At 47.2% G+C, this 23,168-nt stretch overlaps 1 protein-coding gene across 1 annotated transcript in view; it reads left to right on the plus strand.

The window, feature by feature from the left end:
- The window catches only part of LOC137642905 (bolA-like protein 3), a 78,506-nt gene that overhangs the window by 5,425 nt on the left and 49,913 nt on the right, over positions 1 to 23,168 (plus strand). The window lies entirely within an intron of this gene.

Below are 23,168 nucleotides of genomic sequence, written 5' to 3' on the forward strand. Positions count from 1 at the left end.
GGACTATGGATCTGACCAAGGAACTGGGCCTCCTGGTCAATTTTGAGGAGTCCCAGCTCGTCCCATCCCAGACCATTGTCTACCTGGGTATGGATCTTCAGAGTCGAGCTTTTCGGGCTTTTCCGTCGGCCCCAAAGATATACTAAGCCCTAGATTGCATCCAGAGCATGCTGAGAAGGAACCGATGCTCAGTCAGGTAGTGGATGAGTCTAACAGGGACACTTTCATCGCTGGCACTGTTCATCGAGTTAGGGAGACCCCACCTCCCCCCCTTCAGTATCATCTAGCGGCTCACTGGATAAAGGACATGACGCTAGAGACGATCTCAGTTCCTGTTTCCGAAGAGAGGAGGTCTACTCTCACGTGGTGAAAGAACAGCTTTCTTCTCAAGGAAGTCTACTTTTGGCTGTTCAGAAACCCGACCGCCGTCTCTTCTCTGACGCATCAGACACGGGCTGGGGTGCGACTTTGGACGGACAGGAATGCTCGGGAACATGGAATCAGGAGCTAAGGACACTTCACATCTATTGCAAGGAGCTGTTGGCGGTTCATCTGACCTTGATAAACTTCAAGTCCCTCCAGCTTAACAAGGTGGTGGAGGTGGACTCTGACAACACCACAGCCTTGGCTTACATCTCCAAGCAGGGAGGGACTCATTCGTGGAAGTTGTTCTAGATCGCAAGGGACCTCCTCATCTGGTTAAAAGATCGAAAGCTCACGCTGGTAACGAGGTTCATTCAGGGCGATATGAATGTCATGGCAGATCGCCTTAGCCGGAAGGGTCAGGTCATCCCCACAGAGTGGACCCTTCACAAGAATGTTTGCAGCAGACTTTGGGCCCTGTGGGGTCAGCCAACCATAGATCTGTTCGCTACCTCGATAACCTAGAGGCTCCCGTTGTATTGTTCTCCGATTCCAGACCCAGCAGCAGTTCACGTGGATGCTTTTCTGCTGGATTGGTCCCATCTCGACCTGTATGCATTCCCGCCGTTCAAGATTGTCAACAGGGTACTTCAGAAGTTCGCCTCTCGCAAAGGGACACGGCTGACGTTGGTTGGCTCCGCTCTGGCCCGCGAGAGAATGGTTCATAGAGGTACTGCAATGGCTGGTCGACATTCCCAGGACTCTTCCTCTAGGAGTGGACCTTCTACGTCTACCTCACGTAAGAAGGTACATCCAAACCTCCACGCTCTTCGTCTGACTGCCTTCAGACTTTCGAAAGACTCTCAAGAGCTAGGGGCTTTTCGAAGGAGGCAGCCAGAGCGATTGCCAGAGCAAGGAGGACATCCACTCTCAGAGTCTATCAGTCTAAAGGGGAAGTCTTCCGAAGCTGGTACAAGGCCAATGCAGTTTCCTCATCCAGTACCACTGTAACCCAGATTGCTGACGTCCTGTTACATCTAAGGAACGTAAGATCCCTTTCAGCTCCTACGATTAAGGGTTACAGAAGTATGTTGGCAGCGGTTTTCCGCCACAGAGGCTTGGATCTTTCCACCAACAAAGATCTACAGGACCTCCTTAGGTCTTTTAAGACCTCAAAGGAACGTCGGTTGTCCACTCCAGGCTGGAATCTAGACGTGGTCCTAAGGTTCCTTATGTCATCAAGATTTGAACCTCTCCAATCAGCCTCTTTTAAGGACCTCACATTAAAAACTCTTTTCCTCATGTGCTTGACAACAGCTAAAAGAGTAAGTGAGATCCACGCCTTCAGCAGGAACATAGTTTTCACATCTGAAACGGCTACATGTTCCTTGCAGCTCGGTTTTTTGCTAAAACGAGCTTCCTTCACGTCCTTGGCCTAAGTCGTTCGAGATCCCAAGCCTGTCCAACTTGGTGGGGGACGAACTGGAGAGAGTACTTTGCCCAGTTAGAGCTCTTAGGTACTATCTAAAAAGGTCATAACCTTTACGAGGACAATCAGAAGCCTTATGGTGGGCTATCAAGAAGCCTTCTCTTCCAAGGTCTAAGAACTCAGTTTCTTACCTATTCAGGCTCCTGATTAGGGAAGCACATTCTCATCTGAAGGAAGAAGACCTTGCTTTGCTGAAGGTAAGGACACATGAAGTGAGAGCTGTGGCTACTTCAGTGGCCCTCTAACAGAACCGTTCTCTGCAGAGTGTTATGGATGCAACCTATTGGAGAAGCAAGTCAGTGTTTGCATCATTCTATCTCAAAGATGTCCAGTCTCTTTATGAGAACTGCTACACCCTGGGACCATTCGTAGCAACGAATGCAGTAGTAGGCGGGGGCTCAGCCACTACATTCCCATAATCCCATAACCTTTTTAACCTTTCTCTTGAATACTTTTTATGGGTTGTACGGTTGGCTAAGAAGCCTTCCACATCCTTGTTGATTTGGCGGGTGGTCAATTCTTTCTTGAGAAGCGCCGAGGTTAAAGGTTGTGATGAGGTCCTTTAGTATGGATTGCAGCCCTTTATACTTCAGCACCTAAGAGTCGTTCAGCATCCTAAGAGGACCGCTACGCTCAGTAAGAAAGACGTACTTAATAAAGGCAGAGTAATGGTTCAAGTCGTCTTCCTTACCAGGTACTTATTTATTTTATGTTATTTTTGAATAACTAATAAAATAAAATACGGGATACTTAGCTTCTGTGTTAACATGTATGCTGGTCTCCACCCACCACCCTGGGTGTGAATCAGCTACATGATTATCGGGTAAGATTAATATTGAAAAATGTTATTTTCATTAGTAAAATAAATTTTTGAATATACTTACCCGATAATCATGATTTAATTGACCCACCCTTCCTCCCCATAGAGAACCAGTGGACCGAGGAAAAAATTGAGGTGGTGTTGACAAGAAGTACTAGAGTACCTGACCACAGATGGCGCTGTGGTGTTCACCCCCACCTGTATAGCGATCGCTGGCGTATCCCGACCGTAGATTTCTGTCGGCAACAGAGTTGACAGCTACATGATTATCGGGTAAGTATATTCAAAAATTTATTTTACTAATGAAAATAACATTTTTGGAGATCGTGGAAGAGAAAGTCACACAAGTTCATGATTAAAAATAGTTTTGATTGGAGATTTCAAGTGACTACCAGTACTAATGATATAGAAAATGGAAAGTCAAAGTTTGGTCAGTCAATCTACCTGTCAGGAGTTTTATGAAACATTCTTAGGGCCTTCTTATGTCATGGCGATCAAAACAAAGGGCTTAGAAATTGAATACTTACTTAAGTAGATATCTAAGGTATTCTTAACTGTCGAGTATAGGTTACAGAGTTGAAACTAGTGTTTTGTCTGGGGTGTATTCAATTATGTTGGTAAAAATTGGTTTACGAATATTGTGCTTCAGTAAAGTAAAACTTTCAATATTAGTTAAGAGACTGGAACTGACATGATTGAATACAGTACAGTATATTACTTCAAGCATACTATTGTGAACCCCATATCTTATACGCAGAGACTAATAATAACCTAGATACTTTGTTTAATTAAAAGTTCACAATTTATTGTCTTTTGACATTGATTTCCAATTTTCTGTACCATTGGACTTAGTGCAGTATTACAGTTTTAACAGACATCAGGTATTTAATCTTTGTTTCCGTACGTAATATGAACCTTTGGAGTTGACTTCAGCTAGGTTAAAAATGGCGGTTGAGCTTTTTAACGAGGTAAACATAGCTGGCTGCCAGATAGCGGGGAAGCCCCACCCACTCGACAGGTAACCCCGCCTACTTGACAGGTAGCCCTGCCCACCCAACAGATAGATCTGCATTCAATTTGCATTCGGCTACCAGAGAGTACAGACTTAATTCTCGGCATTCCTGTTTACTTTCTAGTCACTCTGCATTTTCTTTCAGATCGTGTGCTGTATGCTTGATTGAAGATGTCGGCTCTTTGGTCAGACATGGGGTTGTGCCCTGGCAAACCTGGTAAAGGATATGGACAGTGCATGAGCAAGCCTGAAGTCAACCCTCACCAACTTCGTAGCTGCTGTAAGCCTGTAAGGGGTATGACTGTTTATAGGAATCGCTCTGTCCTGAGTGTAGTGATTGGCCTCCAGTGCTGTGGTCTGAGTTCATGAAGAAGAGGAAGAAGAAGTCTAAGAAGGATGCCTCGGATTTAGTCTTGAGTATGCCCAAACTGATGCCCAAGAAAAACTGTCTAGCTCCTTCATCGGGTTCAAAGACTGTTGCGGACTCTTCTTCCTCCGAGGCATTGTCTGTTGGAGTAAATAAGAAGAAGGGAGTTCCTGTCCTTCCCTCAAGGATTTCTTTGAGCAAAACAGGAGAAAGTCAATACCCTCTTGCCATACGCCCAAAGGTCTCCCACTGCTCGTATCGGATGATGATCCTTGTAAGGACCTGGATGTGTTGTGGCCCAACCTTGGGATCAATGGTGTCACTTCAGTGGAGAAACTCTTGGAGGCTCTAGCAGCCACTAGATCTCAGAAGTCTTCCCGATCTTTTACTGCTCCCATCCTGCCTGCAGAGGAGAGCTCTGAGGTGACACCCTTGTACGTATCCTTGGTTGTTGTTGCAGACAAGCCGCCACCAGTTGTTCGAGGGTCTGTCTGCTCCAAAGCCTATTTTCCTTGCTTAGGAGCTGCTTGCTGCTAGTAAGAAGAGGAGTTCTCTGAGTCACAGGACAAGTGATCTGGAGAAGTCTCTTTAGGCTTCGCCAGGTTCCTCTACATAGTTTCGTGGGAGGAATAGCGATGGTACCAAAACCCTCCCCACAGGAAAGCTTCGAGGTACGAGGTTCGAGGGCTAAGCCCCTCCCCTCAAGAGACTAGTTTAGCAAGAGGCATGCCACGGTCACTTCTGGTCGGGATGACAAGCTACAGTCTAGGTCGTCTCCTATCTCCACGTGCTGGAACATCTTGTCAAATGACAAAAGCTGCCCCAAAGACTTCTAATGCTAATTGTGCCTAAGACAAACAACGTATACCACCTTCCTCATGGGTTTACTCAAAGAATGTGGGTCATCCTGCGCACTCAACTCCTTTAGGGAAAGGCTACCCCCCCAATCACCGATCTGTCAGAGCTCATCAGAGAAATTATAATTTAGACACTCACGAACATCACGATCACCTTCTCAGGCTAGACTTGGGATTTGTTCAAATTGAGAGTCTCCACATGCACAAACACCTTGCTCGTTGCCACGGAAACGTTTGTCACATGCAAATTCGTCCTTTAAGTACTGAAAGCACCAGAGAGACATTCTAAGAAGGCCGTGAATTCTCATCTGGCGAAGCATCAATGATCATCAGCAAATGCAGTCACCATGCTTTAGGTTTCCACAAGCACAATCACCACATACTAAGCCGGCATGCTGTAGATCACCAAGCTCTTAGGCACGAGGACAGTCATTGACATATGCAATTGTACACACTCGCTCTTGGTCAAAGGAATGCTCATGGTCTCCAGTAAGGACACCATCAACATCCCGTTCGCATTCTTCTACACTTGCATGAGCATCGTGTTGGGTGCATTTGCCCTCCCCCTCCCTCAAGGCAAAAACAGGTAGTAGGATGGCCCGGGCACCAACCACCTGTTGAAATATTACCGCTAGAGAGTTATTGACTCCTTTGACTGGCCAGTCAGTGCTACATTATATCCCTCTCTCTGGTTACGACTCATATTTCCTTTGCCTACATATACACCAAATAGTCTGGACTATTCTTTCCATATTCTCCTCTGTCCTCATACACCTGACAACACTGAGATTACCAAACAATTCTTCGCACAAGGGGTTAACTACTGCACTGTAATTGTTCAATGGTTACTTTCCTCTTGGTAAGGGTAGAAGAAAATTTTAGCTATGGTAAGCAGCTTTTCTAGGTGGACACTTCAAAATCAAACCATTGTTCTCTAGTTTAGGGTAGTGTCAAAGCCTCTGTATCATGGTCTTCCACTGTCTTGAGATAGAGTTCTCTTGCTTCAGGGTACACTCAGACACACTATTCTATTGCATTTATTTTCATTTTTTATTTTTTTTTTATTTTTGTTTATCTATGAAAGATTTATTTTAATGTTGTTACTGTTCTTAAGAAATTTCAATTTTTCATTAATTTTGTAGTTTATTTATTTCCTTTCCTGATTAGGCTATTTTTCCTTGTTGGAGCCCTTGTACTTATAGCATCCTGCTTTTCCAATTAGGGTTGTAGCTCAGCTATTAATAATAATAATAAAACTTAACATTTGTCTCCTAAGCAAAGGGTCATGAAATTGACAGAATAACAATCCCAGAGGACTAAGGCAGCTGGTACTCGGACGTTACACTCTAGCTCCCCACTTGCCAAGCGAAAACATTGTAGTTTTAAATATTAAACTTAGCCGGTGAATATATAATAGCTGACGTCTCCGACGGCTCGACAGATTCCAAAAACTCGCGAGCGATCGCCGTGAAGGTTGCGGGTGTGACCACCAGCGCCGACTATCGGCCAGATACCGCATATACTTGTCAATTTCTCCAGTTCTTCTCTGTCGGTCTTGTCGACAAGTTGGTTCCGCTCGCTTTATGACCTCTAGTTTTCGACCGAATTGGTGAAGTACTTGGTTTTGGTTTTATTGCTTTCGCCGTGTTGGATTATTCAATACTGTACTATCTTCAAAAGAAATGCTTTTGAAAGGAGAGGAAAAGTGTTTTTCCCTTGCTTTTTTTTTTAATCTCTGGTTTTTTCCATAGAGAAAAGATGGCCGACCCTTCCCTCAGTGTACGGAAGTGTGTTAAAGGCTTTTAGTAATTATTTTATCACTTTATAAATTATTGTTGATATTCATAGATTTACCTCTATATATTTTATATTTTATATCTCACCCGCCTTTATTAGGCCTCTTCGATTAGCTTTCCATTTATACTAAATATCAAGATAAATTTTATGTTTTTGTTTATATGCGGCCTTTACCGATTCTTTGTAGGCGGTCCTAACTTGGAAAACGAAGTTAAACAACGTTGAGCCCATTCAACTTTTATTTTTGTTTAGTTTAAAACAGTTGCTCTGTAAGAGTGATGAAATTAATATTTTTTAGAAAATATTTTAAGAAATATATTCTTTGAATAGTCTTTGTGCTGTTTTTTCAAAGATGAACTAACGTTTGGTTTATTTATGCTATACAGTTTGCGCTCTATCGTTACGATAGAGAGAGAGAGAATCACGGTTTCACTTTGCAGAAAGAGTAAATCGATTTTGACGTTTTGTTCATTCTTCTTTCAAACTGAAGTGTTTTAGATACTAATTTAAAGGAACTTGTTAATTTTCAATTTCTTAGTCCTTTCAGTTTTTTCCTTTAGTCAAATAACCTGTTATTGACGAAGGGTGAGTGGGCCATTCTCTTGTGAGTGACAAGAGAGAGAGAGAGAGAACGATCCGATCTTTATTCTCGTCCCAAGTCTCTGTACTGTACAAGGAGTTTGGGAGCGAGTAACGTTGTTCTCGATTCAGTTTTTTTTTTTTACTCTCGTCCCAAGTCTCTGTACGGGGAGAGAGGATAAAACGTTTTAGTTTTTATTCTCGTCCCAAGGCACTGTACGGTGAGAGATTGAAAACGTAGTCCTTAGTGAACTAGTGTTTAGTCTCCTCCCCAGTCACTGATCTTTTTAACTTTATATATTTCCGTTTTATTCGATATATATGTATATGTTTATTGATTTTTGCATGTGTGTTTCATTTTGTACTAATGTGCTTACATTATACGACTCATTTCGCAATTCTAACCTTTTGATGTAAGGGAGAATTGCGTGCTTCAGGTAGAAATCAGTTTTATTCATGTCTAATGTAAAATTATTGAAAAATACGATATCAGTGAAGTAAGTGCAAAAAACATGTTCTGTGTTGCGGAGGGTTCGTTTGTTCGTGCTTGTCACTTGCCTAGTCCGAGACCTCTTTCAGGCTCCCCTGCACCAGGGAGAAGGAATGTCGTAGGACCTAAGGGAGTGAGGAGTGTAAACCAACGAACAGACGTTCCCTCAAAGGTATCAGACGTTGCTCGGCAAGCACGTCCTTGCCATAAGACAGGAGAGACGAAGTTTCTCCTCGTCTTCCGATGATTCGTCTCTTTAAAAGCCTGGGCGTAAAGTTTCGAGACGGTTGAAACGTTTATTAGTTCCTTCAGAACAAGTTCAACGTCCTAGCTGTAGTCATAATAAGAGTCCCGTTCATAGCGATGACGTTCATGTACAGACGTTTCTGCCACAGACTCGACGTGACGTTGAGCGGTAGACACCGTAGACACAACGTGACATCGAGTGTCAGTCACCGTAGTCTCGATATAGCATTGATCAGCTGTCACTGCTGTTTACTACGTGACGTTTGAACGTCAGCCACTGCAGTCACAGGTTGATCCGAAGTTAGATATGCTGTTAAAGCTTTCTTCTTCAATAGAAGCTTTCGATCCTGTTCCTGTGCGAAAGGATCCTTTGCTTTTTGTACGTCACGGTTCTGGGATACGTGATTCGGGTCTTCAACCTTCTAGACGAGCTTTGTTACGCCACGCTGACGTTATCTCTAGTGACAGCTTTGCTGTTAAGCGAGATGCGGAGCATAAATCTCGATGTAACTTTGATCGCTTTGAACGTCAGCCACCGCAGTCACAGCGTGACGTTGAGATGTAGACACCGCAGACACCGCAGACACGATGTGACGTTGAGCGGTAGACACAGTAGACATGACGTGACGTCGAGGGTCAGTCATCGTAGTCACGATATAGCATCGAACAGCAGTCACCGCTGTTACTACGGGACGTTTGAACGTCAGTTACTTCTGTCACGACGTGTAGTAGAATAACATTCTCTGCAGTCACATCGTGACATCGACCCTCCAACTTTAACTTCTGTTCATATACAAGTTGATGTAGCCTGTCAGGCTTTTCCTTCACGTCATTCTGAATATAAATCTCCTTCTCGCAAGACTTTAGATTTATCAGATGATGTGCCTTCTGAAGAAGTTGATGACCCCCTTTCAACTAATGTACCTTTGGGGAGTCATTCAGAAGAGGAGTAACCTAGGGTGGTCCAACAATCCCTTGTATTTTAATTATGAATTTCTTTAGTGAAATTTTGTCCTAGACTTTCTTCGACGCCTACTTTTACGAAGTCAGTTCTCTCTTCTTCTTCCAAGAGGGCCATGCTCTTACTGGGAGACTGGTTGGAATCCAGGAGAAATTTAGGAAAGTCTGCTTTTGCTTTTCCTCCTTCTTAATTAGCTTCTCGCTCGGGCATCTGGTGTGACACAGGAGAAGCTCGAGGAGAAGTTCTCGGCTTGGGAGTACCTGCCTCTGCCCAGGGAGACTTCTTAAGCCTTGTGGACTCTCCTCGTCGTCTAGCCATGAGACGCTCCAAGATTTTATGGTCGGCTTCAGAGCTAGACCATCTCCTGTTAGGAGTTTTTTCGAGCGTTTGAAGTTTTTATTTGTTGGATTGGTCCCTGGGAGCCTTAAGTAAGAAGGTCTCTCCAGCTGTCAATGTATTGCTGTACAATTATGTCATGCATGAACAAGGCTATCAGGGATGGCTCCAATGATCGGGCAGCCACGTTCACTGCAGGAACAAGGCTATCAGGGATGGCTCCAATGATCTGGCAGCCACGTTCACTGCAGGAACAAGGCTATCAGGGATGGCTCCAATGATCTGGCAGCCACGTTCACTGCAGGAGTACTTAAGATGTAAGTGCGCTCCTTGTGTTCATTGTCAAGACAAACTTCACGATGAAGACTACCAAATCTGTCTTGGCAGCAGTAAGGGAAGGCGACTGGATGGTCTCTCTCGACCTTCAGGATGCATACTTCCACATCCCGATTCATTCAAACTTTCAACAACATCTGAGGTTTGTGGACGGGAAAGTAATGTACCAATTTTGAGCACTGTACTTCGGCCTCATTCCTGCTCCTCTTGTTTTTACAAGGCCCTTGCAAAATGTAGCAAGCTTTCTACATTTTTTGAGGATTCAGAGCCTCCCTTTATTTTGACGATTGGCTAATCAGGGCGTCGTCATTATATCGCTGTCTGGAGAGCCTCTAATGGACATTAGACCTAACCAAGGAGCTAGGTCTCATAGTGAACGTAGAGAAGTCGTAACTTACAGTACCCCATCACAGACTATTCTTTATTTGGGAATGGAGATACAGTGTCTGATTTTTCGGGCCTTTTCGTCTCCCACAAGAATGGAACAAGCTCTGTTAAAAGTCCTTCACTTGCAAGAGAAAAACAGTTGCTCTGTAAGAGTTTGAACTAGCCTCGTGGGAACTCTTTCATCGCTGGAGTAGTTTATCTCTCTGGGGAGACTCAACCTTTGCCCTCTCCAATTTCACCTAAACCATTGGAACAAGGAGAAGGGCTTAGAGAGTATCTCTTTCCCAATCTCCAACTCAGTCTAGACATGTCTGACTTGGTGGGACAGCAACATCAGACTTCGAGAAGGTCTTTCTCTTGCGATCAAGAACCCAAACCATGTGTTGTATTCAGATGCATCGGATTTGGGTTAGGGAGCTCCACTGGACAGTCTGGAATGCTCGGGTCTTTGGTCCACGGATCAGAAGGAACTCCATTTAAGGCAAGTAACATCCCTCCTTTGGCGAGATTTGTGCAAGGAAAAATGAATGTCTTGGCGGACTGCCTCAGCAGAAGAGGACAAGTCATCTCCATGGAGTGGACGTTGCACAAGACTGTGTGCGAGAAGCTATGGATGACATGGGGTCAACCCACCATAGATCTTTTTGCGACTTCACTGACAAAGAGGCTCTCGACTTACTGCTTTCCAGTTCCGGATCCAGAGGCAGCCCACATAGACGCTTTTCTGCTGGACTGGTCTCACCTGGACGTTTATGCCTTTCCACCTTTCAAGATCCTAAACAAGGTGCTGCAGAAGTTCACCTCTCACGAAGGGACCAGGTTGATGTTGGTTGCTCCACGCTGGCCCGCGAGAGAGTGGTTCACAGAGGTACTTCTATGGCTGGTAGACGTTCCAAGAAGTCTGCCGTTGCGGATGGATCTCTTGCGACAGCCTCACGTAAAGAGATTTCATCAAAGCCTCCCCACGCTTCGTCTAACTGCCTTCAGACTATCGAAAGACTCTCTTGAGCTCGAGGGTTTTCGAAGGAAGCAGCTAGAGCGATCGCGAGGGCTAGAAGATCCTCTACCATCAGGATCTATCAGTCGAAATGGGAGGTATTTAGAGACTGGTGCAAGTCCTCCTCTATTTCCTCTTCCAAGTGCCTCTGTAGCGCAGATTGCAGATTTTCTGCTTTATCTGAGAAACGGTCGCTCCCTCTCTGCATCCACCATTAAAGGCTACAGAAGCATGTTAGCTTCTGTTTTCAGGCATAGGGGTTTGGATCTTTTTAATAACAAAGATCTCCAAGACCTGCTTAAGTCTTTCGAGACTTCCAAGGAACGTCATATTTCGACTCCTGCTTGGAACTTGGACGTGGTCCTACGGTTCCTTATGTCAAACAGGTTTGAACCATTAAATTCAGCCTCCCTGAAGGATCTTACCCTCAAGACACTTTTTTTGGTGTGCTTGGCTTCGGCTAAAAGGGTTAGTGAGATACATGCTTTTAGCAAGAACATCGGCTTCTCCACTAATAAAGCAGTATGCGCTCTTCAACTTGGTTTTTTGGCCAAGAATGAACTTCCGTCTCGTCCTTGGCCTAAATCATTTGAAATCCCCAGTCTTTCTGAGATTGTGGGGAATGAAGTTGAAAGAGTGCTGTGCCCCGTTAGAGCTCTTAGATTTTATTTATCCAGAACTAAACCGCTACGAGGTTGTTCAGAGGCTTTATGGTGCTCCGTTAAAAAGCCCTCTTTGCCCATGTCTAAGAATGCGTAGTCTTATTTTATTAGACTTTTGATTCGGGAGGCACACTCTCATTTAAGTGAGAAGGATCGTAATTTACTTAAAGTCAAGGCTCATGAAGTCAGAGCGATAGCAACTTCAGTAGCGTTTAAGCAAAATAGATCCATTAAAAGTATTATGGACGCGACCTTTTGGAGAGGCAAGTCGGTATTCGCTTTATATTACTTGAAAGATGTCCAGACTCTTTATGAGGACTGCTACACACTGGGACCATTTGTAGCAGCGAGTGCAGTTGTGTGTGAAGGCTCTACCACTACATTCCCTTAATCCCAATATCCTTTTAATCTACTTTTGAAATTTTTAATCTTATTTTGGGTTGTATGGGAGACTAAGAAGTCTTTCGCAATCTTTTTGATTTGGCGGGTGGTCAAAATGTTGTTTCTTGAGAGCGCCCAGATTAAGGGTATTGATGAGGTCCTGTTATAGGGGTGTTCGCCCTGGATATAACAGCTCCTGGGAGTCTTTCAGCATCCTGAGAGGATGGCTGGGCTTCGTGAGGAAAGCAGACTAATGAGGCAAAGTAATCATCAGAGTCAGCTTCCTTACCAGTTACCTATACTTAAGTTGGTTTTTTATGAAATATTGTCAAAAAACTCTTGAGCATATACGCCTTTATTGTATTAATACTGGTCTCTACCCACCACCATGGGTGTGAATCAGCTATTATATATTCACCGGCTAAGTTTAATATTTAAAAATGATATTTTGATTATAAAATAAATTTTTGAATATACTTACCCGGTGAATATATAAATTAAAGGCCCTCCCTTCCTCCCCGATAGAGACCCAGGAGAAGAACTGGAGAAATTGACAAGTATATGCGGTATCTGGCCGATAGTCTGCGCTGGTGGTCACACCCGCAACCTTCACGGCGATCGCTCGCGAGTTTTTGGAATCTGTCGAGCCGTCGGAGACGTTAGCTATTATATATTCACCGGGTAAGTATATTCAAAAATTTATTTTATAATCAAAATATCATATTGGACAGTTCCTCTCTCTTAAGCAACACCTCAGGGGAAGTTTTCCCCCAGAAGATACGCAAGACCGATTGAAAGTCCCAAAGTACCGTGAGAACACCGAAGCCTTCGTCTTCTGGGGATCGAGATTTAAATACAGCCACATCACCTCTCTTCTCGAATCACCTGAAGTCCAAGCCTAAGCCTGTTGCTAAGGCTTCTATATTGGTTCAAGACTCAAGATCAGCCCCTGAGCTTCCCTGGTCGGTGCATACGTGGGATGCATTTTTCAGAGTGTATTTGCAGGTCACTGCACCCAAGAATTCTCTCTGATTGAGCTGGTCCACCGAGCCCCTGCCTCCATCCCTTTCTCGACATCAAAGCTTCCATATTGATTAAATGATGACGGCACTGACTGCAGATAGACTGAAGTACGGTGGCATTTCTTGATCAGCCTCTTGAGTCCACAGCCTTGGAAACAGTTGCGATGTCCAGCCTGCAAGATACTATTTTGATCCTCCTCTGGTCAGTAGATTCAACGTACTTTGCTTAATCTCGGAATCTGGCCATTACCAAAAGGAAGCAGTTCACCAACCTCATGCTGTCAGGAGCAAAGGCAGTAACATTCCTGGCTCATCAGTCAGCCAACTAGTGGGCAAACTGGGTTCTTAAGAGGAGGGATGCAATAGCTTTGCCCTTCTCCAGCTAGATAGGACAAGAATTAGCTCTCTCCCTCAGGAACACACCAATCCTGGACATCTCTGTAATCTTCCCTGTAGAAGAGATTGATAACACAGTTGAAAAGTGGAGGAAGGAGTCACAACTCCTTTATCCACGTGGGATAAGTATGCATCTCATTTAAGGTTACACTTTTGCCATAAGTTTCGAGAAAAGAATGAGTGACTGGCCATTCCACCCTTTCGTTTTCTCCTCAAGGGGATGCAGCAGCCTTAATATTGCGGGTCAGATGACTGATGCATTTCCAAGCCGACTAATACCTGGTCCGACACTTCGACATCTCCCCTATAAAGAGATGGGTGTTCTTTGATCTAGTGCTGAATTTTGCTTAAGTCAGTATTGGCCAACCAGGCCAAGGTCCTAACAGCTTCTATGTCTCTATGTATGGTTGTCAGGAGGCTTTTGGAGTCAGCTTCCATGCTCGTTTACGGGACCAGGAAGGACGATATGTCTTGAGAAGAAAAGTACTGTATAAGTCTTCAACTTATAAACTTAATAGGTTCCAAGAAGCTGTTTGTAAGTAGAATTATTGTTTGTAAGTCGAATTTTGTTACATTTTGGCCTAGAGTAAGCCTAATCTGAATCCTATGCCTATGATTTCCTGCTACAAAAGTCAATAAATAGTTGGGTTTCATATGAAATAAATCTCTGGTTATTACAAATGTCATTTTGCTTATTGTACTAAATGATATACATTTTTATTAGAATATTTCATTATCTTATCTTTGTTATTTTCAATTGGATCTGTGTTTGTATCTGTGAATGGGGGAACTTCTGTAAAGGAGGAGTTTCCTATATAAAGGACAATGGTTTGTATTTGAGTTGAACAAATCACAGATGTTTTAGGTAATTGGAATCACATGAGTCACGCTTCCCGCCTCAGCCATCTAGCTCAGCGCTTGGCCCAAAGGTTAAGAGTGATGTGATCCTGTCAGTCAGGCGAGTGTTTCCCTCTACGTACTTCACACCCACTACTGCACCTACCTTGTTAAAGATTCAATGGCAATTACAGCAACTTACTCTTATTTAAATGACTCATGTTGGAATTATTAGGGAAAATGCAAATTACTGTACAGTACTTTCACATTTTATGATATTCTTAATTTTATAAAAGGGGTCATGATGTTAGTGCACCTCATGCAGTGCTCTGTAGGTATTACTTCAGGGTCCTTGAAATATTTCTTCAGCTCCTTGCTGCACTTGCTTTATATCCTTTCATACTTAATTTCTTCCATCTTGTTATTCAACCTCATCTAACTTTTATATCATAGTTTGACTCTTATGGTTTTACACTTAATGCACTTTGGCACTGGATGATCTCATTAAGCTATTTAGTCCAAATTCATAAATCCAACATAAAGAAGTAATTAACATAAAAAAAAATAATTGTTCCGTAACTGGAATACAAACCACGCTATTTAAAGTGAAAAAAAATAATTGTTCCGTAACTGGAATACAAACCACGCTATTTAAAGTGGGTAATTACTTTCGGCATAGCTGAAAGGACGAGCCATTAAAATTTTAACGAGGGTTTACTACCCCACCGCTAGTTAGCGGGGGTAGGGAGGGTAGTTAGCTACCCTCCTCCCTCACACACCTATGTGGTAAGCCCACTTTGCTATCGGCTCGGGTGCTAGTCGGACGTGTCCGCTGTCACCCTCGCCTACACGACAGCCATTTAATCTATGCTTTTTGCTTTTTCTTTTCTAGAGTGTTGTGAAGTTGGCCTCTACAATGCGGAAGTGCCTTCGGTTACTTGAACGCCCTTGTGGGACCTTCATGTCGTCAATAGACACGGATCCACACACCTTTTGCCCTTATTGTAGGGGTCAGCGGTGTGAAAGTGATAACGTATGTATTGAATGTAGGGAGTGGTCTACCTCCCAGTGGGAGAGGTTTTCCCGGCGCCGGAAGAAGAAGTCCAAATGGGATATTTCTCCTACAAAGGTTTCTTTGAAGAAGGAAAATCCTAAGGGCTCTTCTTCCGTGGCCCAAACCTCCTCCGAAGCTCCCACTCGGTCTGCTTCTCTCGAGAGGCCGTCGATTGGTAGCGTAGGCCGTACTGTTGACCAATCTCGGGGTTTGGGAGAGGGAGTTGCCTCCCATAGCGAGGCAGCTCCTCCTCCTCCCCCGGGGGAGGATTTAATTATTTCTCCTTCTGTTGATGTTAATAATGATCATCTTTTGCAGCTTTGGGCTTCCTTGGGGCTTCAGGGCTCGCACTCCAAGGAAGCCCTGTATGACATGATCAGGTTGGGAACAGCTGTCAAACAGTCACTGGCGGTAGCAGAGGGTGACCCTCTGTCTATTGTCGAGGCTGTTGTGGCAGAGGCTTCCAATGAGAGTGTTCAAACCCCTGCTCCTGTTGTAGCTGAAGGCTTAGCTCCCCTGGTCTCTCCTGCGTGAGATTCTCTCCCCCGGGGGAGTTCACTGACAGACTCCTCTTCGTAGGACTGCCGATGGTTTGCCTGCTGCTCCCAGAGGACGTATAAGACGTAAGGCTCGCCTTCCTCTTCGTCGCCGAGGTATTCCTTCTCCTCACAAGGGGGTTAGGAGGCGCCTCTTCGGATCTTCATCCTCGCAGTCCCCCGCAGAGGAACCTCATCCTTCAGCTACCGTTCCTGCTACTTCTTTGGACCTGGACCTCTCCGCAGATCGTTCGCGATCTCCTTCTCCTGCCAGACCTGCTGACCTGCCCTCGCCCTTCCTGGCTGCAGATGCGCTGTGGGCTTCCACCCATCCCGTTTTCCAACGGGCACTGGTCCCTTCGGGGCAAAGGGGGCTTTCACACATTGTGTATAAGTCCCTTAAGCGCCAGGTTTCCCCTTTGCGCCAACGTTCGCCTGCGCGCCAGCGCACTACTGTGCGCAAGCGCCCTCCTGTTGCAGTCTCATCTCGCCAGTGCTCTCCTGCACGCCCATGAGCTCCTGTACACCCACGATCTCCTGCTCGCCAGCGGACCTCGGCGCGCCTTCAGCCTGATGCACACCATGAACGCTTTCGGTCTCCTGCTCGTCAGCGATCTCCTGTGCGCCAGCGTTCTCCTGCTCGCAAGCGCTCTCCTGCTCGCCAATGCTTGCCTGCTCACCATCGCTCACCTGCTCGCCCTCGATCTTCGGATCAGGGCTCCAGAGGGAAATCTTCATCCTCCCCTGCTCGCCAGCGCTCTCCTCCACGATCGCCGACGCGCCACCGGATCTCGCCTGCTCGCCATCCCTTGCCTACGCGCCATCCCTCGCCTACGCGCCATCGCCCGCAGTCTCCATCGCGCGCCCACGCGCCCACTGCCAGAACTTCAGTTCCAGATGAGCGCCCTCCTGCGCGCCCGCGCGCTAGGGATATTTCCCCTGCACGCGCGCCCAACGGCTTCGTCCTTAAGGGACCTTCAGGATCCTGTGGCTGCACACCATCCGAGGTCTCCGGAACGCGCGCCAACGCGCCCCTTCACCTACGCGCCCACGCGGCCTGACGCCTACACGCCCTGTCGCCTGCGCGCCCACGAGCTCCTTCTGCGCGCCATCGTTCGCTCACGCGCCAACGCGCGCCCTCTCCCACGCACCAACGCTCGCCTGTGCACCAACGCGCACCCTCGCATACGCGCCATCGCTCGCCTGCATGCCATCGCTTGCCCGCGCACCCTCGCCATCGCCTACGCACGCCCGCGCGCGCGAGCAATCGCCCCCTGAGCTAGGCAATGGCCTATCGCGCGAGCGCGATGCCCAGCGCGATCCACAGCGCGTTCCCACACGAGATCCTGCAGTACGACACGCAGTCAGATCATCCTCATCGCGTTCCCCCCCCCCCGTAAGCGCAGGACAGCGCGCTCAACGGAGGGAGGGAAATCTCCGGACAGGTCTAGGAGCTTTTCTTCCACAGCTTCTTCCTTTCAGGCAGACCCTGTTGTAGTTTCCACTCCTAGGGATCTTACGATCCCCTTCCCTCCAGAGGATGTGTCTGACAGCGCTGCTGTCAGTTGGCAGCCTTGCTGTCAGTTGGCAGCCCTGGTTTGGGCCCTTGATCAGAGTGGTTGCGCAGGCTTTCAAGCCCGCTTTCTCTGAACAAGGCCTCAAATCAGCAGCTATCTCGGCCCCCCTGAAGAGGAAGAGAGGCGTGGACGACATGGTTACTTCTCCAAGGGCGAAACTGGCTCCTCGGAAGTCGTCGAGGAAGGCTCCCTCCCCTCCCCAGACTTTCTCTCCATCCCCCGTGGACGAGGATTTTCCGTCCTCGGGATTCACGTGAGGTGAGGCGTTCTCCCATCGCACCAATGGGAGAAACCCCACCTCGCGCCGAGAAGCCCCCCACCATCTTTGTTGGAATCCTACATCCCTCCCAGGAGGGAGTCGAAGGACTCCAAGACGATTCCAAAATCATTTTCTAGGATCAGACCAGAGCCAGCTAAGCCCGTGGAGAACATCCAAGAGTCCCCCCAAAAAGAGCCTTTGGGGACTGGAGACCTTGCTGCTAGTCCATCAGGAGGAGAGCCGCAGGAGTCGGAGCATGCCTTCTGGCAAGTTTTGACTCTGATGAGGAACCTTAGCGGATTCTCGGATTGATGAGGAACCTTAGCGGATTCTCGGATCCAGAGATTCCTCCTCGAGAGGGCAAGGACACGGTTCTGGACCGAGTCTTTGTTACCCAGAAGCCCCCTAAAGCCAGCGCGGCTTTGCCTTGGTCCCAGGGGGTCAAGAGTGCCAGAGATAATGTCGAAAGCCAGCTCTCTGAGCTAGCCTCCTCCAGCCGTTCCAGTGCCGGAAACAAACTCCTCCCACCTCTTCGTGTCCAAAAGAGGAGGTACTTCGAGATCATGGAGGAGTCCTGTTTAGCTCTTCCCCTCCACCATTCGGTGGAAGAGCTCTCCAGGGGAGTCCCTCTCGAGAGACTCTCCAACTGGCCAGTGTCGTTCTCGGCCTCGGAGATCCTCTGCCAGGAGAAGGTAGCGAAGTGTGCCATGCAGGCCACTTCGTGGCTGGATATCTGGCTAGGATCTCTTGGCATCCTGATACGATCCGAAGACTTGTCTAAGGAGAGAACCAGGAAGGCCTTGGAGACCTTCCTTCTTTCAGGCACTCGTACCATCAAGTTTCTGGCCCACCAAGTCTCGAACTTGTGGGCTAATACTATCCTGAAACGCCGAGATACGGTGTCTGAAAGATTCAACTCGAAGGTCCCAAACACCGAAGTCAGTAAGCTCAGACATTCCTCCCTTTTGGGGAGTAGTCTATTTGAGCCGAAAGATGTAGAGCAGGCGGCTGAGAGGTGGAGGAAGTCCAACCAGGACTCCCTCCTCCAGAGGGCTTTAACATCAAAGCCCTATAAGCCTCCAGCACCTCAACAACCTCGCCCTGCAAAGTCGACAAAGCCGGCAGTAGCAGCAAAGGCAACGGTGTCCAAACAGCCCTTTCCCGTCAAGGACAGGAAAGGCAAGAAGTCCTCCATGGGAGGTAAAAATCCTAGGGGGAGTGGCCGAGGCCCCAAACGCTAGGATTGGCAGTCCCCCCGCATGTCCACCAGTGGGGGGATGCCTTCAAAGTTTCGCGGACAGGTGGCAGCAACTAGGGGCCGATTCCTGGACGATCTCCGTGATCAGCCAAGGATATCGCGTCCCGTTCATAACATCTCTACCTCCCCTGACAGCGAATCCAGTGTCGTCGAGCTCTCTTGCCATGGGATCGGCAAGAGAGCAAGCCCTTCGGGCAGAAGTCGAGACCATGTTGAAGAAGGACGCTCTCCAAGAGGTCGTCGACAGGTCCCCAGGCTTCTACAGTCGACTCTTTCTTGTAAAGAAGGCGTCTAGAGGCTGGAGATCAGTCATCGACCTCTCAGCTCTGAACAGGTTTGTCAAGCAGACCCCGTTCAGCATGGAGACGGCAGACGTGGTCAGACTCGCAGTGAGACCGCGAGACTTCATGTGCACACTGGATCTGAAGGACGTTTACTTCCAGATCCCAATCCATCCGTCTTCAACGAAGTACCTAAGATTCAGCCTAGACAACAAGATCTACCAGTTCAAGGTGCTGTGTTTCGGTCTCTCCACAGCACCTCAGGTGTTCACCAGAGTGTTCACCCTGATCTCTTCGTGGGCACACAGGATCGGCATTCGTCTATTGGCTGATCCTGGCAGACTCGGAGCCGACCCTTCTTCGACACCGAGACAAGCTTCTGGGACTTTGCCAAGATCTAGGGATCATGGTAAATCTCGAGAAGTCTTCTCTGCTTCCATCTCAACGACTGGTATATCTAGGCATGATCTTGGACACCAATCTCCACAAAGCCTTTCCATCAGACGACAGGATAGCAAGGCTGAGGAGGGTCGCAGATCCTTTCCTCAGACGAGAACTCCCATCCCAATCGTGGTTACGTCTCCTCGGTCACCTTTCCTCTCTGGCCCGTCTAGTTCCAAATGGGCACCTCAGGATGAGATCCCTGCAATGGCGGCTCAAGTCTCGGTGGAATCAAGGTCACGATTCCCCGAACATTTTGGTCCCTATGGGTCCTGCGGAACGGACGGACCTTCAATGGTGGGTGACAGACGAAAACCTCCGAAAGGGAGTGGCTCTTCTCGTCCTCCCCCGGATTTGATGCTGTTCTCGGACGCCTCAAAAGAAGGGTGGGGGGCCCACATTCTGAACCAAAGGACCTCAGGCCTATGGTCCGAATCAGAAAAGTGCCTCCATATAAACCTGCTAGAGATGAAGGCCGTCTATCGGGCTCTTCAACAGTTCCAACAGTACCTGGCGGGTCACTCCGTGGTGGTGATGAGCGACAACACCACGGTAGTGGCTTACATCAACAAGCAGGGAGGTACCTTTTCACAACAGCTATCCCATCTTGCAGTAGAGATACTGTACTGAGATGGACCGAAGTCCACTCGATTCCAATATGGGCTCGCTTCATTCCGGGCAAGAGGAATGTGCTCGCCGACAGTCTGAGCAGAGCATCGCAGATAGTGAGTGGTCTTTGGATACTCTAGTAGCCAACAAAGTCCTGACTTTGTGGGGTTCCCCGATGGTGGATCTGTTCGCGACAGCCTTGAATTTCAAGCTGCCGCTGTACTGCTCCCCAGTCCCGGACGCCAAGACACTCTGGCAAGATGCCTTCCAACAACGGTGGGACAACATCGACGTTTACGCCTTTCCCCCGTTCTGTCTGATGAGAAGGGTGCTCAACAAGACCAGAATATCGGTCAACCTGTCAAAGACCTTAATAGCTCCGCTATGGCATCACGCAGAGTGGTTCCCGGACCTTCTGTAGCTCCTGACGGAACTCCCGAGAGAACTCCCTCCTCGACACGAGCCACTCAAGCAACTACATGCCAGCATCTTCCACAAAGCCGTAGCATCGCTACGGCTTCACGCCTGGAGACTATCCAGCATCTCCTCACAGAGAGAGGCTTTTCGCAACAAGTTGCGGAAAGGATGTCTCGATACCTGTGAAAGTCATCTGCAGGAGTCTACCAGGCAAAGTGGAAAACCTTCTGTGGTTGGTGTCGTGGAAGGGGTATCTCTCCCTTCGATGCCACTATTCCAGCAATAGCGAAGTTTTTTGTGTATTTGCGGGAAGAAATGCGCCTTTCAGTCTCGGCAGTGAAAGGCTATCGCTCAGCCTTAAGTCTTGCCTTCAGGCTAAAAGGAATGGACCTTTCCTCCTCGCTAGAACTTTCTTTACTCATACGAAGTTATGAACTTACCTGCTCTCAGTCGGAAGTGAGACCTCCTCCATGGAACGTGGTTCGAGTCCTCAGGGCTCTTAAGAGACCTTCGTTCGAACCATTACGCCAGGTTTCTGATCGCCACCTGACTTGGAAGACGGTGTTCCTACTTGCTTTGGCCTCGGCCAAGTGAGTCAGCGAACTTCATGGTCTCTCGTATGACATCGCCCATTCAAGGGAGGAGGTAACGTTCAGGTTCGTCCCTGAGTTTGTAGCTAAGACTCAAAATCCAGGAGTGCCGGATTTCGAGTCTCCGTTCTGTAACAGATGACCCAGACCATCTTCTACTGTGCCCAGTAAGGAGTCTGAGGCTCTATCTTAAAAGAACAGCTGCAGTTCGTCCTCGAGTGCAAGCATTGTTTGTGAGCACAGGAAGGACGAAGAGGAGGGTCACTAAGAATACTATCTCAGCGTGGATTCGCAGGGTCATCCACCATTTCCTGAATCCAGACCCTCCTCCGTCACGTCGCCCTAGAGCACATGATGTCAGAGGCATCGCTACGTCCCTGGCGTTCAAGAGAAACTACTCAGTGACGCAGGTTCTACAAGCAGGGGTGTGGAAGAGTCAAACGACCTTCACAGCCCACTACCTGCAAGACGTGACCCACAGGAGGCTCGATACATTCTCTATCAGCCCTGTGGTGGCTGCACAACAGCTGGTCTAAGCCTCAGGCTCCTTAATGGACAAGTAGCAGAAGGTTGAGGGCATTGTTACCCAGTTTTAGTCTGCATGAATGAAAAGGTATGCCTGGCTCTTATTCTTTTCTTCATCCTCCCCTCTCTTGGGGAAAGCAGCATCCTGGGTTCTCTGCATAGCTGACCTCAAACCACTGCAGGTAAACCATGCTTCCTTGTGTTCCTAGTACAGTATTAAGATAATACTGTCGCGTCCCCCATACCCTTACGAGGTGGTATTGGGAACGTCCTAACCTAGAATTCCATCTAAAGGACTCCAGGTCAACTTCCTAGGACGAGTCACACTTCATTCCTTCACACACAAGCTTACTTAGGCCATGATCCTTGCAGAGCAAGGTACTTGCGAGGTGCAGGGACTCCTTATCTTGAGTTCTACTTACTCAGATACTGAGTCCCCGGGCAAAAAGCCAAAGCCAGTACGGTTGGGACTTACCACCCTTCCTAAGGGTTAAGTCACCCTATTTAAATAGCGTGGTTTGTATTTCGGTTACGGAACAAATGACAAATTCGTAGATAATTTGTATTTTTCCTAACCATACAAACCTTAGCTATTTAGTTAAACTTGCCTGCCAGCCCTGTCCCCCGGGATATGTCCTACCTCTAAGCAAAGTGAACTAGTTCACCGGTGTATGAGGGGGGAGGGGTAGCTAGCTACTCCTCCCCTACCCCCTCGCTAACTAGCGAGGGGGTAGTAAACCCTCGTTAAAAATTTAATGGCTCGTCATTTCAGCTACGCCGAAAGTAATACCCTATTTAAATAGCTAAGGTTTGTATGGTTAGGAAAAATACAAATTATCTACGAATTTGTCATATTAAGTTAATACTGTCGCGTCCCCATACCCTGACGAGGTGGTATTGGGAGAGTCCTAGCCTAAAGTTTCCATCTAAAGAACTTCAAGTCAACTTCCTAGGACGAATCACTTTTTCCTTCACACACAGCTTACGTAGGCCGCAGCCCTTGCATAGCAAGGTGCGAGCGAGGTGCAGGGACTCTTTATTGTTGAGTGCTGACACACTCAGATAATGAGTCCCCGGGCAAAGCCAAAAGCCAGTATGGCTGGGACTTATTCCACCCTTCCTAAGGGTTAAGTCACCCACTTTAAATAGTGTGGTTTGTATTCCAGTTACGGAACAAATGACAAATTCGGAGATAATTTGTATTTTTCCTAAATATACAAACCTTAGCTATTTAATCAAACTTGCCCGCCAGCCTTGTCCCCCATGAAGTCCTACCTCTAAGCAAA

This window comes from Palaemon carinicauda, chromosome 1 (genome assembly GCF_036898095.1).
Source record: "Palaemon carinicauda isolate YSFRI2023 chromosome 1, ASM3689809v2, whole genome shotgun sequence".
NCBI classification, from domain to species: Eukaryota; Metazoa; Arthropoda; class Malacostraca; order Decapoda; family Palaemonidae; genus Palaemon; species Palaemon carinicauda.